This window comes from Zosterops lateralis, assembly GCF_965231275.1.
Source record: "Zosterops lateralis genome assembly, chromosome: 7".
NCBI lineage: Eukaryota > Metazoa > Chordata > Aves > Passeriformes > Zosteropidae > Zosterops > Zosterops lateralis.
In genome coordinates this window covers 5,058,498-5,075,915 of record NC_139767.1, presented here as the reverse complement: position 1 = coordinate 5,075,915, position 17,418 = coordinate 5,058,498, and the positions used below count along the sequence as shown (strand labels likewise).

The window sequence follows — 17,418 nt, the reverse complement described above, 5'->3', positions numbered from 1 at the left end:
TTTCTAAAGCTGCTTCAGTGCACCCAGCTTCCCTTCCTTAACTACTGGGAACTCTGTGAACTCCTGGCTTGCTTGTTTCAGTCACAGCTGGAAATGCTGGGTGGGTCCCAGCACCCCATTTTGCCTAGGCAGCACCTGTGTTTTCTGAGGTAAAATCTAATATACAAATATGAACATAATTTCTGGAATCAGTTAGAAACTGTGTATCTACATGATCCTCTGTGTACATGTGAATTGTTTTTCTTTGTCTTGTTAAATTCATTATAGAAAAAAGTTTCTGGTGGAGCCCAGTTCTGATGAGCCCATACAGGTTAAAAGGGAAGAAGTAGTTACTGTCCAGAAATCACTTTCTTTTGGCATTTGTTCCCTCTAGTCCTTTGTGATCTTACCTGGAGGTTTTTATCTGATACTGGTTTTGGATTGAGTCTGCATTGCTGATGGTGCATTTGGCTGTAAAGATGAGGTTTAATTGATTTTCAAGGGTAGGAGAAAACGGTGTTCTTGATAACCATAGCAATTGCAGGCAGCATATGCTAACACTGATGTGTGTGCTGCTCAGAGCAATAACTGGCTGACCTGACCTACCTTGGCTGTAAGATGCTTAGTAGAACTTGCTGTGGCCTTGTAAAGAGTTTTTTGTATTTTCATGTCTGTCTGCTGATGGATCTCTAGTGTACATCTCCCTAGATTTGCATCAGGATTTAATAATCAACATAGAAACAAATCAGGTTGCTCCCTGCTAAGACTTCGACCTTGTTTTTTCAGCTCTTTAGTGTGGAGGGGCTTTCAAGAGTGGGTGAAAAAGCTGTATACCTTCCCAGTTTGTACCAGAGGACAAAAAACTCCACCTAGACCCTTTTCTGTCCATTTCCTGGGGCAGCACATGATTTGTGTGTCTCCATGACATTTCACGAAAGCTCAGGGTAATAGCTGTATGTGATTGATTAATAAATACCTAAATAGCTTTGACAGGGAAAACTAGCATCTCATGGCTACTTCAGAAGGGCAGCAGCAGGCTGGAAAAACTGCAGTGTGCTGACTCTCTCCTGACCTGCTGTTCCTGCAAAGTTCCCACCAAAGAACTCTCAAGGGAGCTGAGTTTTATTTCAGAACACCAAAGAAAAATATGGAAGGGTTTGGAGATGTCAGTGCTGGAAGAGGGGCTTGCCAGGAGTAGTAACAGACCAAACTTGTAAGGCAAACAATGCTGCACCACGGGCTGACAATATCCCCCCATAATGTGTATTAAAAATAGATTTTGCAGGCTCCAGTTTTAGCATTATCCATTCAGTAATTCATACGGCATTCCCATATGTTAGGGTGAGAGGAAGGTGGAAATTGTGGGAGTCGGAGAAAAAGACACTGACTGATCCTTATGCCATTTCAGTGCAGTTAATTGCATGTGTTTAAAATGTTGTAACGTGAGCAGATGGGGTGTTTCACAGTTATGTGCTCTGTGTCTGGGTATATATACACACACGTATATATGAAGTTCTCTAGCATTGATTCCACAGAGCTGTGCTGAGGCTTTACCAGCCACAGTGGGTGAGAGAATGCCATCAGTGGTGGGATGGGGGATGAGTGATCTAATATTGCTGTCCCCAAAACCATGAGATGTGCACATGTTCAGTGAGCAGTCCCATAGCTTGTGGCTGTGTTGTGTTTAGTGACAACCTCAAGACACTCTCTCAAAGGTTGTCGTGTCTTCTTGTTTGAAGCCACACAGCTCTGAAATCAGTAAACAAACTTTTTCAGGAGTCTATGTCTCAAATGGACTTAATAATTCATTATGAGGGTAGTTTCAGTCTGGGAATAACTTCTAGAAGAAGGAGAACTGTCCCTGGGATCAGTGGTGGTGTATCCTGCAAAGTTGCAGGAATGTGTGTTCCCTCCTCTGGCCAAGGTTGCTGGAGCAGCCTGGCTGCCAAGAGCTGGATGCCAGTGAGCCCCATCCAGCTTGGGCAGCATTCTGGTCACAGCTGGGATAATGGGCGTCCTACTGGCCATGGTGAAATCCCCCTTCAGTCCTGGCTCTGCAGTCTCCTTGCTCCCTGTTGCTGGCAGCATCAGTGCTGAGCCAAATCACCAGGCTGCTTTCCTCAGCTGTTTTCTGGTCTCCTTCCCTCAGTTCTGTCCCTCTTGCCTGCCCTGCACCCTGGCCCCTTCCACACAGGGGCTTTTGGGGAGGGGGCAGCCTCCTCTCCACACAGAGCAGCCTGTTGTTCCTGTGCTCCTCAGCAGGAGTGTGGCAAACAGGCTGTTTTCCTCCTTGCTGCAACAGCCCTCGAAGGATAGAGCAAAGCAGATGGCACAGTGCTTAATGAACAGCCAGCAATTGGGTGAGCCTGTTTGTCAGCTTGGGCTTTGCTCTGCTTGTGTATCCCATGTTTGCCAAAGCTGGGCTTGTCAGTTGGAGCCTCTGCTCCTGCTGGGATCTCACTGGGAAGATGAGGAGCCCCTCCTCTTTCCCCAAACTCTGGTCCCGAAAGCCAGCCTTTGCTCAGATCAGCTCTTCCCTGAGAGCAGCCAGCTTTTCAGCAGGATCTGTGGGTATGGCTGGGCTTCACTCTGTGTAATGTAATTTCTCTAAGTCTTCAGGTAAGACAAATCTTTTATTTAAAATCCATTTTTCTTTTCTGTTTTTCTTAATGAATTCTTTGAGGTAGTTTGTAGCTTTTAAGAGCTTGAAGACACCTGGCTGAACCCAGGGGTTTTGCTTTCTTTTACTTAGACTGGTAGAGACATTCTTGGTCGATTTCATCATGGGCTGTAAGTGATTTGGACCCAACTGCTCTTTGCCTATAGGGATTTTGTTTCATTGGGTTTTTTGTCTGTGTTAGTTCTAGGACCAGTCATTCCATACAGCACTTGGACTCAATTTTGAAGCTGCATCCTCTTTGCCTTCTTTCCTGCTCCTCTCCACATGGATTGAGAGGTGTGAGGAAGGATCTTGTGGCAGCCAAAGCACTGTGCTGTTCCAGAGGATTCCTGTGTCGTGCAATACCAGGTGAAAGTGCCTCAGCAGGTGGCTGAGACATCACCTCCCCTGCAGCTGGCAGGTGTGGTCCATCCCTATTTACACATGCCAACCGTGAGCTGGTACAAGTGAAAGCAGGACTTCATACTCTGGGGCTGATTTGGAACTGAGGTCTCAAGCTGCTTCTGTGTAACAAAATGGAAGCTACACAATAATCTTGCCCTGCTATTGGGTAAGAAAGGCCAAATATGTAGTAAAGCTGGGTTGAAGAGATACTTTCTCACACAGTTTCTGGAAATCAGGGCAGAGATGCAGGAGCTGAGTTGAGCTGTTGCCTCTGGCTCCAATGAGGTACTTGGTGCCTTACAGCCCTTTCCTCCTCCCACCCATGATTTTGTCTCATGCATTAATTTCTTAGCAGGTGCTCTCACACTAGGAGAGCTTTAATACTGAAGAGTCTTTGTGGGCTTCAGAAGGAAAATAAGAATAATTGACTGGGCAGTACAGGCAAAGATCAGCTGTCACTACCCTTGGTATACCCAGGGGAAATAAGGAAATTCAGTCCAGTGCTTTTCAAGAATGAAAGATTAGTTCAGGATGAGAGAGTCTTTTGGTCTTTTAAAGGGGCAAAACCTTGAGCCACAGAAATTAAATAGCAACATGTAGAGTAGTAGCTGAATAAAAATAAAATGAAAGCACAAAAAAAAAAAGCGCCTTAAGCTCTTAAGTTTATCTTACTCTCCAAGTTCTGTATCTGATGGCAAGTACCTCGATATTAGGGGCATGCAGTCAGGAGACTTTTTATCTTCAACTATTACCTGCCTTTACACTCTGCCTTCCATTCATGTGCTGATCACATGTTGCAGGGTGAGAAAGCATTTTCTGGTCACAGTGGATTGTTTTTCAGCTTACTGAAGTGTAAAATCATTTCTACCAAGGCATTACAAAATAAAATAGTTTCCAGTTATTTCTGTCTTGGCTGTACGTTGGAGTCAATCTGAACCAATGTGTGTGTTTATACTTATTAATAAAATATAGCTTTATATAGAGAACATTCCCACACTTGGTTTCTCCCTTGTTCAAGGGAATGAAAAGAGACAAGGGAAAAGGCTTTAAGGTACGCTAAGAGATGGATGAAAGCCAAAGTCAGAGAATTTTATGAATTTCAGGAAACAGGTTGAAGAACAAGGGAAAAAATGTAAAAAATGGAGTGTTAGTAAGGTGACTATGTATTACACATTTGTCTAATTTTAAATTCACTTACATTTGCTCCTGTATTTATAGTACAGAAACATTTGAGAGTTATCCTAAATCTCTCAGGAGAAGACAACGTTTTCTTACCTGAAAGCATGTGCTGTGACCCCTAGGAAGAGCCTCTAGAAACAGACATCAGAAGCTCATTCCTTTTTCTTTTTTCTTCCCCAAAAGGTTTTAATGCTTTTAAAAGTTCACAGTGTTTAACAGTTGATAGATCCTGTTAAACTCTAGAGTAACAGAGTATTTTGGATTTTGGGAAAGGTGAGTGTTGTGGTTTGACACTGGCCCAATGCCAGGCACCCATGGAAGTCCCTCGTTCACCCTCCTCTGCCACAGCTGGGCAGAGGAGAGGAAAAAAGATTAACTAAGTGTTCATGAGTTAAGGATTGGGAAATAATACTCCAAGGGCAAAACAGGCTCAACTTAATGTTGCAAAGTGAATTTATTACTAACAGAGTCAGAAGAGCATAATGACAAGTAAAATAAGCCTTTAAAATACCTTTTTCCCCCCACCCCTCCTTCCTTCCCACTGACAGCACAGGAAGACAGGGCATGGCGGGGTTTGGTCTGTTTGTCACCTGAGGTTTTCTTCTGCTGCTCTGGGAGAGGATTCCTTCCTCTTTGAGACTCTGGGGTCTCTTCCCATGGGAGACAGTTCTCTGTGACCTCCAGCATGGATCCACTCCCATGAGCAGCAGTTCTCCAAACCTGCTGCAGTGTGAGTCGCTCCCTAAGGCAAACAGTCCTCCCCAGACTGCTGTGGCCTGGGTCACTCTGCCACGGGGTGCAGCCCTCCAAGGACAGGCTGCTCCAGCCTGGAAGCAAAGGCCTCCTCTCTCCACAGGGTCTCCCACTGGAGCACAGCCTGATCCAGGCTTCACCTGCTCTGGGATGGGCACCTCCCTATGGGCTGTGGGGGGATCTCTGCATCCCCCTGGATCCCCATGGGCTGTGGGGGGATCTCTGCATCCCCCCTGGATCCCCATGGGCTGTGGGGGGATCTCTGCATCCCCCATGGATCCCCATGGGCTGTGGGGGGATCTCTGCATCCCCCATGGATCCCCATGGGCTGTGGGGGGATCTCTGCATCCCCCATGGATCCCCATGGGCTGTGGGGGGATCTCTGCATCCCCCATGGATCCCCATGGGCTGTGGGGGGATCTCTGCATCCCCCTCGATCCCCATGGGCTGTGGGGGGATCTCTGCATCCCCCAGGGATCCCCATGGGCTGTGGGTGGATCTCTGCATCCCCCATGGATCCCCATGGGCTGTGGGTGGATCTCTGCATCCCCCAGGGATCCCCATGGGCTGTGGGTGGATCTCTGCATCCCCCAGGGATCCCCATGGGCTGTGGGGGGATCTCTGCATCCCCCCTGGATCCCCATGGGCTGCAGGAGCACAGATCATGGTCTCACCATGGCCTGCAGAGGAATCTTGGCTCTGGCACCTGCAGCACCTTCTGCCCTTCTCCACTGCCCTTGGTGTCTCCATGTTGTTTCTCTCACATGTTCTCACCTCCTCCTCTCTGACTGAAAGAAAAAAACCTGTGCCCCACATTTTTTTATTTTCTTCTTAAATCTGTTATTACAGAGGCATTACCAGCCTCTCTCACTGGCCCAGCCTTGGCCAGCAGCAGCTCCATCCTCAGGGACTGGCTCTGCCAGACATGGTGGAAGCTTCCAGCAGCTTCTCACAGAAGCCACCTCTGTGGCTCCCCATTACCAAAAACCAGGCTGTGCAAAACTAACACAGTGGGAAACAGCTGGTCTTTTTGACAGTCAGGACATGGGATATGTGCAGAGATGTCTTTTTACTGATAAGATGCTCCTAAGGCTCTCCAAAGATGTAAGGAAAAGAAATGCCCTTTGGTCCAGCCAGCATCTTTCACTGAACCTTGGCATGTGCTCTTTGAGTGACTTGCCTCTTTAATGTTGAACCCTGCCCTCAGGAGAGGCTGAAGAAGAGATTGGAATAGAGACCTATGCACGTAAGGTCAGGGAACAGTGGCAGAAGAAAATCTGAGCAAGTTTCATCAGGGCCCCCTCCTGCTGGACTGGACAGGGGCAGTAGCTGGAAGGATCACCAAAAATGCTCTGTTGAGGGAATAAAAAGGGCTGGAAGAAAAGTCTACTGCCCAGCACTGCAGTGGTTAGAGCTGAGCACTCATGTAATCAGTGGATGGTCTTTGTGAAACATTTAGCATGAATTTTAATAGAGCTCCAATAGCTTAACAGGTGGCATCTTGTAGCAAAGAATTTAAATATCCTGGAGGAATATCACATGTTAATAAAGGATCAGGCAGCTTTACCAGATGTGAATTTTCTTTCTCTTGACCTGCAGCTCTCTGTACGAATTTTGTCACCAGCTGGTGAAGGTTGGTTACTTTGGCATGGCCCTGTGTATTTTTATTAGTAAAGCTGTTGAGTTATAAATGACTTTTCATGGGTCCTTTTATTAAGAGGTGCATTAAATATTTCTTTCTCTGTTCTCCAAGATTTTGTCTCTGAATATGAAAGAATAAGAGATTAACTCAAGCAGAGGATTGGTAGTTTCCAAATCAACATGCAATCTCTTAAAAACCTCACATATGCAATGAATAGAGTATAAGTTCTATAAGAAAAACCTATTTCTTTTTCACTAATCTCTTGTCCTGTGAAAGCTCTGTCAGGCAGAAGATTTATATCTGAGTGTAAGCAATGAAATGTTGAGGTATGATTTTGCCAGTTGCAAGTTCTGAGGCTTGGGGTTTGTGTTGACCGGAAAGCAAAAATGATTAATGATAGTACAAAATGTTAGGAAATTGCTACTTCTGCTGTTGAGAGAGTTGCATCCCAAGTTTTTTCTATTTGAGTTGATTTGGGGTTTGCTTTATAATCTGAAGTCAGTTTGTAGGAGATGAGTGTGTATCTTTGGGAGAGATTTGCTGCACTGAGGTGGGTGGAGGGAATGGCCCTCGGAGCTTCCTCTCTGCTCACTGAAATGCTGCTGGGCCACAGGCAAAATGCAAATTCTGCAAAGGGAGAATCCCAGGGAGAGTCAAGAAAGCAGCATTGTGCCCAAATCCAGGGCTTACGAAGGTGAGGCTAAGATGAGGAAAACATCTCTAACAAGATCTCCAGCAGCTAAAAAATAATACCAAAAAAGGCTAGTATCCTCATAAACTAGATTCTATTTATAGGGCTTTTGTGGCTCTGTGCATGTATCTGCAGCCAGACTGCAGCCAGGAACGGGCTCTGTGGGATCCATTTGGCCACGCTCACCTGGATGAGTGGCTCTTACAGCTCCAGCCATCCTGCTAATGGCAGCAGACCAGAAAATACAATCCTTGTGTGCAGCTGGGCAGAAGTCCTACTAAGGTGTGGAGGGTTGCAGGAGGATGCCCTCCTGTTCATGGCTTCTGCTCTGGTGGGGCTTCAGACACGTTGAGCCATGCTCTATTACATTTTCTGTCCTACCTTCTTGCAGAAAAGTGGGCTAGTTGCTTCTCATTGACTTAGCTGTGGTGAGTGATGATGTTACAGTGTAAATCTAAAAAGACTTTTGTGATTTGTGCTGCCACAAGCCACGCTGGGAACTGGGAAGATTTGCAAGGATAGCTTTAGGACATCAGGAGTTAATTTGGAGTTGGTTACCCTAATAATGTGAGCTTTTGGTTCATGGTAGGATCCTAGTAGTCCTTTCTGTAAATAAATAGAGTTGTGCATTGGTTTTATGGCATTTTTGGTTGTTTGGTTTTGGGTTTTTTTTTCCTCTTTCTTTTTGACCTTTCATCCTCTTAAGAAATTTATCTAGTCTGATCTCTTTCAGTTTTTGAAATTCTAGCTTTTTATTCTTCATGAGAAAAAAAAATGCATTTCAGTCTTACTGAGTTTCATTAACATCTTTCCCCTCAAACATGGCAGCAAGCCAGTAAAATTAATGTGCTGTTTGTCTCTTAGCACAGTTTATTTGCTCAGAAACTGTCTTGTGCAAAACTCCAGGCCTTGAACTAGAGGCTGACATGAGTGTGCCTGACTCCATTGCTGATGGGCCTTTAAAAGGTGTCAGTGGAAATTCCTCTGTACAAGATTCAGCTCCTAGGAGGGGATACCCTCATGTTTTGGTCCTGAGTTTGTCTACAGGGCCAACTTCCAAAAGCAGTGAAAGCTCAAGCTCTTATCAACTATGTGCAGAGAATCATCAGTTAAGAAAGGCACAGAAAACTGGGTGCTTGTTAATAGTCATCCTTAAATGATTTAAAAGGCTAAAAAGAATAAACAAGTGACACTTTATGTTTTGCTACAGCAGTCTCCTATCCTTGTTTACTATTGTTAGTGGGGAGCTTGAGTCCAGAAGGGTGTTTGGTGACACCATCAGCTGAATAAGGTCTTTCAGACGTGTCTGTCTGCATTAGTAATGAGAATGCTTGCTCTTGTCTTACAAAGGAACCATTTCTTTAAAATATAACCTCCTCCTTCCCAGTCCCTCCACAAATGATTCCATCATCAGAATTCTCATTACAGCCGTCTTTCATCCCTTTAACATTGGATGAAAATCTCTTTGTCTTCAAGTTCCTTCAATTATTAATGATTCAGTTGTATTCTTTTTGCCAATTGGTGCAGAGAGAACCTTGGAGCAAATGGGTATTAGTTATTTCATTTATTCTCTCCTCTTCATTCCTTCTGTGGTCTTTCTTAATAGTGCTGCTCTCCTGGTTTCTCACTCACAGGTTCTGCATCATTGCATGGGGGTTTTTTACCTCAGATAAAGGAGCCATTGTGCCCCAAACACTAACTTTATTTTTGAAACCTTCTAAAAAGAAGTAGGGAGCCTTCTTGCAAATGCCGAGACCATCTTTATTTTTCAGTCTTTACCGTGGTGTTAATAAGTGGTCAGACACCTTTATCTGAGCCAGTTGCACCCTGTGGACCATGTGGAGGTCTGGGGGATGGCAGGTCATAGAGACAGTAAAATTGTTAGCTCCAGATGCTAAAGTACAATCTCAATGGCACTGTGGAGAGGCAAGGGCCAGCCTTAGTGCCCCCTCCACCCCACTGAGGTCCTCCAGCAGCAAAGAGGGAAGGAGTAGGTGGGGTTCATGTGGAGGAGCTACAGGCCTTGTCCTCTGAGGGACTGAGCTGACGTAGTGGGAAGCCCTATAGGAGCTCCCTTTGGCCTTCCTTTTCCAGCCCCAGTGTCCCTGAAGCTGTAGGCTTTGCAGCTCTCTGGACATTAAAGGCAGATTGGGGCTGAGATTCCCAGCACTCCAGCTGGCCCACATTAGGAAGGTGTGGAGGGAGCAGTGCTATACTCTGCACCAGCAATCCTCATTAGGCTTGGGAAGGATGGAGAGAATGCAGGGTTAGTTAGTCCTGTGGCCAGGTGAGCTTTGCTGGAGGCTGTACCAGTTGCGCATTTAGAGAAACTAGATGCCTGTGGGACAACAGGATCCTTATTCTCTTCAAGGAGGATTCCAGCTTCTTGGTGCTCTTTGTAGAAAAATAAATAATTTATCCTTCCTCAGTAGCAGGGGTTTTAGTAACCACGCACACCACACACACAGAGGTTTGCTTTTAATTAGCCCAGTGAATTATTCTTTTATTCCCCCCTCCTTGATCCCCCTCACCCATCCCCCCACTGATTTAGAATGTAATTGCTTTCTTCCTTCAGAAATTGTATTATCTGGAAGATTTTTGTTACTGTTTGGGTTTTCTGTACTTTGGAGAAACCTATCTGAAAACATGTGCTTTACAAGGAAAGATTAGAAGAATGTTTTCCCAAACTCTCCTTTTTGCTTATCTGGACTCTCCCCAGTTTGCCAGTATCTGTCTCTACTGTGCAAACTCCACATTTTGGCATTTCTTCAGCTGAGACACCACCACCAAAGAAAATGGAATAATTATCCTTGTGTTTTAGGGATAGCATCCCCATTAGGATAAATAAAACCGCGGTTTATCGTTTTTCTGCCCACAGTAAGCCTTTTCCTGTCAAACTACTGCCAAGCTACTTACTCCTGATTTGTCTAGTTATGTGTCTGAGGCCTTATCTCTCAATATGCTGTTTAGTCCTTTTTTTTTTCCTGATTTCCTGCATTTAGATCTTGGACTGCAGTGCAATATGCTGCAATGATCTTGGTTTTGGAAGATGCTTTCCTGTGACAAACTCATCCTAACTTGGGGTGAAACCCAAATTTTATAAAAGCGAAGTCAGGAGTGGTGAGATGAGTTTGTTGGCATTTATTACTGACAAGCTGTTATTGCCAGAAGTATTCTTTTACTTGTACTCTTACCCTGTAGGTATTTAGGTACTTGTAAACTACTTGGTTTATTTTTTTTCCAAAATCGTTGCAAAGATGGTGTTTAACTGATTGGTTTGTAATTTTCCATGGCTTCAAGAGACCTTTCAAGAGAGAGTGTGGTGTTTGGGAAGATGTTTGTGAAGATAAAGGAGACTCTTTTCTAGTTTGTTCTGAAGTCTGAAATACTCTTCTTGAGTCAGGGAAGATCCACACAACTTTCTAAGCTGCATCTGCCTTGTTTTGAGTGTTTCTTAAGTTGCTCTTTCCTGTTCTAACCTGAAGTTCTGTTTCTTTTTAAAACAGTCATATGCAGTATGTGCTCACTGTTGGTCTTGTGAAAATTGAATTAGTTGAGTATGTTGAGTTGTAGCCTTCTGTGCATCATTTTTGTTATGCCTCTCTGCTGAACCATGACTTGTCCTGTCTGTGTTTCAGATCATGTAGATTCTTCTTTTGTTGCCTTTTTTGTTCCTGGCTAATCATAATTCAGTTTGTTCCTTAGCTTTTCTGATTATATTCCCATACTTTCCCTTTTCCTTGTTTATATGGGATTTGTCTCTGTTTTCTGCATGCTTTTTATTTGAATATTCAGGCTCTAAAAAGGCTTAGCATATTCTTCCTATGTATTTGTAGAATTTGTTGTTAAAGATGCTAAACTCTCTTAATTCTGCCTTTCCTTTCTTGTTGTATATCTCTAGAGCCTTGCACAGAGCATAAACCCCCTTATCTTTTGAGCTGTCCATCCTTCTGTTCCCTGCCAAACTGAATAGGAGTCTTCCAAAGAAACTCAGGTAGGATGGTAGAGGAGCCAAGACTGGCAACTCCTCTCTCCATCCTCCCCTCTACCTTTCCGCTTTTAAAATCCTGATCATATTCTCCTTGGTGCCCTAGAGTTGCTGTAGGATCACTTCTCTCCTGAACAGTACCATCCTTTGAAACCAATGTACACCAGTGTCTGGATGGCTTATAGTAGCAAGGAGTCCTGTGCCAGTCATAGAAATAGCAGGAGAAGTTTCCTGACTTACTGGCCATGCTGCTGTTTAGGCCTGTCATCTAAAATGCCATTGATCAAAGTATTACTTCATCTAAAAGAAGGTCGTATCCCTTGAGGTATATGACATAAGGTCCTAAGTCTTTCATTTATCCAAAAATCCCTTTTGTCTAATGACTTTCATGTTTTCCACCCTATTCTGATAAAATAGATTTGACTATAATCACATTACATTTCCCAAAAGTCTCTGTGATGATGGTGACTGGATGTGGTACCCTGAGCTCATGGACAGTATGAGTGCTGTGAAATAGCTACTGCCTTTCACCCTTGGGGCAACTTCCTTGTTGAGATGAGAGAAGTTATTTACATGTACAGACAGCATAAAAATAATTGTGGACAGCACTGAATGAAGGCTGTGCTTAAGTTACCTAATGCAAGTCTCCAGTCATTAAATGCATTTTAGTCTTGATGTGGTAAGTACTGTGGATATGGTGGAGCAGTGGCTGGCTTAAATGTCTGTCAGCAAAGAGGGAATTGGAATCATTGTGTTAACCACAGGAAATCTGCTTTTATGATGATGAAAACAAGACTCAATCATAAGCAGCTAATGAATTAGCCTACAGTATCTGCTATGTTCGTTTCACAGTAGATGTGATAGTCAGACTCCATTAAGAAACCCTTGCGAGGGGGTCCTCTGCAAAGGGTATCTGTAACGTGCAGTGCCCACTGCCAGCCCTCCTCACCTTTATCTGAAATGCTACAGGAGTGCGCATAAACACAAGTTCTGATCCAGGTGCACTGGAGTCAGGAAAGGGCTTCTGTTGGTTTTAGCAGGGCTTTGTCTGGGAGGTCAGAGTGGCTGTGGGTGGTTTTACTGGAAATCTGCAGTCTGTGAAGGGCAGGTACTGGACAGGCTCAGCATGGCTGCCCATGTGAAGAGGGGATAAGCTGTTACATCATGCTGGCAGTGTCACATCTGAGCCCATGTGGGTCAGGCTGACAGCCAGGCAGTGTTCTCATAAGGCTGCTCTTGTTGTCTCTCCTCTGAGGTGAGGAGAGAGCTGCTTCCCCTCCACATGGCTCAGCTGCCGGGAGCTCTTCCATGGGTTTCTGCCTGACTGCCTTCCTTACATAAAGTGTTCCGGAGTGAGAAGCTGTTGAAACCAATTGTGCTACATGTTACTACATGTTTCTACAATTTCTAGTGCCTGTCTGGTTGGTTTTGCTGTCGAGGAACAGCAGTTAGCTGAGCTAACCATATTAAAAAAAAATCATGAAGGAAAGTATGGACATGAGAGAAAATAATCACCTGGCAGCTTTTAGGAAGGCAGTACTTATCTGCTAGAGAACATATTTCTGAGAAGAGATTGATGTTTAAGTTAAGGAGCAAGGACCTTTTCACTGAAAGGGGTGACAGATCCATCTTCTTTCAGTCAAACCTCTGTTGTCAGTAGGGCATTAACTATATTCCAATGTCCTATTGACTGAAAAAAGCATGTTTCCCTAAATATAAGTGGTATTTGAATTGAAATACTATTCAAAACCTAGGACTAGACAAACAGATAAATCTGTGTATTTTGCATTGCAGTTATGTTTTATATGTCTTTAAGACCATGTCAGCTTTGTTTATATTTTAATTGCATACTTTTCAAAATCTGCTTCAACAAGTGATTCATTAGTTTAGAATGTCTTATTTATAAATTTAATGTAGAATAATAGCTAAGGCCTCTGTTAAAAGTTATGACATGACACTTAATTTAAAAGCATTAGGTTACTTGATTAAGTGAAGTACAAACTGATCCATAAATAAATTCTATTTTGCAGTAGCTGTGATATTTTACAGTAAGTTTTTGTCTTGACTCATCACCCCACTGGTAGGCCAGGAGAGAGAAAAGGTGAGAACAAGTGGTACAGATTCTATCTGCAGTATTTTCTTAGTCATAACCCATGTGATAGGATGGAGAAACATTTGGTGTTTCTCTTAGACGCACAGCTTGTCACGTGGACCCCCATCAGGACAGGGGCTGTGTGTTCACTCATACAGTCTCTGAGCCTCCCACTGATCCAGCGTTGCCTGCACAGGGTGCAGCCTTTGTGCTCCTGGATGTGTGCAGTGCAGTGATCTGGTTTGGTCTCAGCTGGCATTGGTTTCTGCAGGAGGGTTGGTGCTGTCAATTGCTACTGATACTGTGGGCACAGGGAATCAACTGAAAATTTAGGTGGCCTTCCAGGAGCAGTGCAGTCACAAAGCACTTTCAGGCTGTACCAGCTGGGACGCGTCAGATGTCTTCATAAGGTTCCAGCGATTCTCTGAGGTGGAGGTTTGCTTCTGCTGTGTCAAAATTTGGGGTGTGATTGCTCACTCACCTCTTTGCTTTTCCTTTGTGGATGGAATTTGAGGTTGGGGTGTTTGTTTTTGCCCAGCTGTCAGTGACAGTAGCACCCCAGAAACAGCAGGCCAAACAAAGCAGTGAAACCTCACCGTGTTCCTCCACATGCCGTAACCAGGGCAGAGGGGGTGGTTTATTTTAGGGTGACTATACAAAAGCTTGCACTGCAGCTGTTACTCTGTATCTCTGCCACATACACATACAAGGTTTAGGGACTAACATGTTTCATGAATTTTGCTTTCTTATTCTTTTGTCCTCACTGATCTCTAAGCTAGAAATGAAGAATTTCCTCAAAAAGCCAAAGAATTTGGTAGCTTCAAAGGGTTAAGTGCAATATTGGTTGTTCTGACAATCAGACCTGAGAGTATTTGAATATCCTACATCTTCAGCTTGATTTTAGTGACATGGTGGCACAGAGAGAAATAGAGAATCCTTTTCTAGATATTCCACATATCAATTATTTAGATGAGGAGAGTCAGCTAGGATTCACAAAAGGGAGATCATGCCTGAAAGTATCTGTTTGACACATTTAAAACAAATAAGCTGAAACAGGGGAAAGAGAGGCTGTAATATGCCTGGGATTTGAAGATTCATTTATATAACCACGCTGCACAGAGCCCCATGTTGTATCAGCTGGTGTGTCAGTGGATGCAGGAGAGCTGGCCATGATAGTCAGTGTGAGGGATGACTTTGGCTGAATGCTGAAAGGGTGATGTCACCAGTACGGGCCTGTTTTATTGGTACACTGGGAGGAAGGACAGATGAGTCCCATAAAGATGTTGGGATCTGCTATGGATACAAAGCTGGTGGCACCACCAGTGTAAAGGAAATAATAGTATGGTTGAAAAGGCTCTGGACTGGCTGCATGAGGTGGGCAGTTCAGCTCTTGCATGCTTGTACTTTGATGAGAAGACTGAAAACAAAACCAGGGTCCCCCTGCATCCTGAAGCTTTCTAACCTGCCTTGAAGTCCTTGTTATCCACAGAGGCTACTAACCGGGCCTGTGGCTCTTCATAACTGCTCCACATCCATCCTCAGTTTCGTCAGTGACTCCAGCCTTATAGCCATCCTCACTACATAGCCCTGGTGAAAGAGCTAGTGTGTAAACTGCATATGTTTTTCTAGAATTCATTAATGCTCTTCTGTTTTGTTTTTCCCCTGCCTTGAGAAGGAGAAAAAAAAAAAAAAAGGCAAGTTTTTCCCCTCATATGAATCGTAAAATAAATGGTCTGATGTTTATTACTACTGCAGAAGATCAGACAATATTTAGAGAGTCTGGTGAAGCATTTGTCTCCTCTCAAGCTCTCCAGAAGGCAGTCATCCCTGTTTCAAGTGCTAAGACAATAGCGAATAAAAAGAAAATTCCCTGTTCCAGGGCTATTTTTACCAGAGTGGTGCAGTTCCTGTTCAGTAGACCTATGCCTCTTAATCTACATCACTGATGATATTGGAAGCTATTTTAGGCATTGCATAAAATGTTCATCCAGTCTTTGCTAAAAAAGAAGCAACCAACCCACAAGTCCTTTGTTAAACACTGGTTGCAAGGCTTCAGCAGGGATTTGGGTAGAAAGATCTCAGGCTGAGGTTGTGGAAGCACCTTGCTTTGTTTGGGAACAGAGATTGTGTATGACCTTGGGAAAGCCCAAACTGATGATCGTTCTTCCCCCACCCCCTCATTGTCCTGAAAATGAGGAGAACACTACCATAATCTCGTTAGGGTTTTCCCCCCTCTTTATAATGGCAGCTGTCTTCTGTTTTGCCCAGCATCTTGCACAGAGGGACCCAGTATGCAGATGGACAGGAATGACATTGAGTTCATTATCTTGTGTGAATGTGGTCATGGAATAAAACACACCTGAACCAGCAAAATCTTTTGGAGTTTAGATCAGGCCTCAGTCACCTCCTCTACTGAGTCTCACCTCTTTACCAAGATTGTAAATATCTTTACTCCTCTTCGAGAAGTACAGTGCTGAAACTGTAATTTAATACTTTCCAGGATTTTGACTTGACAACTTCCTTACATATTTGTGTTTTCACTGTGTTGGGATGCATTGATTTTATGTGATGAGTTTCGTATGTCTGTGAGTAAGTAAATATGAGGTTAAATCTCAGACTAGGCTGAGTGTTCTCTGTGTTCCAGCATCTATCTGGATTAGGCTTTTCATCCCTGTCTCCTCCTATGCCTTCTGTCTTGTCAGAAGTATTTTTATAGGTATGAAAAAATATATTGCAGGGCAGCCAGAACAAACTTGATGATTAAGATGGTTTTTATTTGCAGTGTCTTAAGATGAAACCATTGGCCATGGGCTGTTTCAGCAGATTGTGTCTCTGGAAATGCTTGCATGGGCAGACTGAACATGTTTTGGGTAGCTGGTTGAAGATTCATCCCTAGGCTTCAGGATGTGGGACACAGGCTGGCCACATTTATCCATCCCAGATGAGTTCTGTTAGGAACCTCTGAGACAAATTACAGGAGAGTTTTCAGGACTTCTTATTCTTCCACTGTCCCAGCTCCACGGTGGGACCTCCCAGAGCTCCTGGTTACTTTGACTAGTGAAGGAGAGATCATAGCAAGGTTGTGAACAAGCACCAACTGGTAAATGGTGGAGCTGAGGAAGCCGAGGCAGGATTAGGGTTTCCTTGGTTTCTGCAGAGGATGATCTCTGCAGTGGGAGGTTTGGCAGCAGCAGGCACCCCTTCCCATGAGTCACAGGAGGCTTTTTCTGAGGAAAGGTCTAAGAATTGTGCTAGTGCCACTCTTACTTGTTTTTTTCTGTTCCTTCCAAAAGGTCTTTTTGCCGCCATGTGGAACTTGCTCCACTGTCATCCTTGTCCCATACAGCATACCTTCCTTCATTTCCTCATCCTCCTCACTCCTGTGGTGGTTGAGAGAGTGGGGAAAAACTGTCAGCTCAGGATAGATGCTCTTAAGTTACTAAGATCTGTTTATAGCAGTGAGGGTGGAATTTCTGTTTGATGCAACGGTTGATGGATGTGTGAAGTCATCCTGTGGTTGTGGGGGAAGACAGAAGGGAATTGATTCCCTTTGCAGCCCTCTACCCCCAAAATTTGGGGAGACAACCCCTGGAAATTAATGGGAGATTTGTTACTCCTTCCTGTAAGCCCCCTGGCTCCCACCCAAAAGTACATGGGGTTTGTTGGACCTCTCCCAAATTTTGTGGTACAGAGATGTTTTATTTTCCTGGTGATAGCCTTCCCTGTCAAGTGCTCTGCTGTCACAGGGACTGAGAAACACCAGCTTTACTGCTGGCAAGTGAACCTAGTTGACTTCTGTGTCCTGAGTGCAGGGAAATTTAAGCTTGTCTTCAGTCCTTAACTGTGTGCTGGTTGCTCCTTGGTTACTCTTAATTGCTTCTTTGCTGTGTATGCTGTTTTATTACAAACTTAAAATGCTTGAAAGCAAACCAGTTCATCTTTTAATTTTTCTTATATTCTTTTAGAAAATTCGTTTATGTTTCTCTACCTCTTCTTTACTGTCCCTCCCCAGCTGAGCTGTTTAGCACCC

The 17,418-nt window shown here is 44.1% G+C and overlaps 1 protein-coding gene across 19 annotated transcripts in view; it reads left to right on the top strand.

Annotated features, from left to right (window-relative positions):
- Positions 1-17,418, top strand: part of MAP2 (microtubule associated protein 2) — a 227,997-nt gene that overhangs the window by 74,997 nt on the left and 135,582 nt on the right. Inside the window, exon 1 of one of the 19 annotated variants that reach the window (XM_083864617.1) lies at positions 98-149. The exons of the other annotated variants lie outside the window; for them this stretch is intronic. The gene's annotated coding sequence lies outside the window, so the exon portion shown is untranslated. Of the gene's footprint in view, positions 1-97; positions 150-17,418 lie in introns of those variants that run through there. 19 annotated transcript variants of the gene reach the window in all.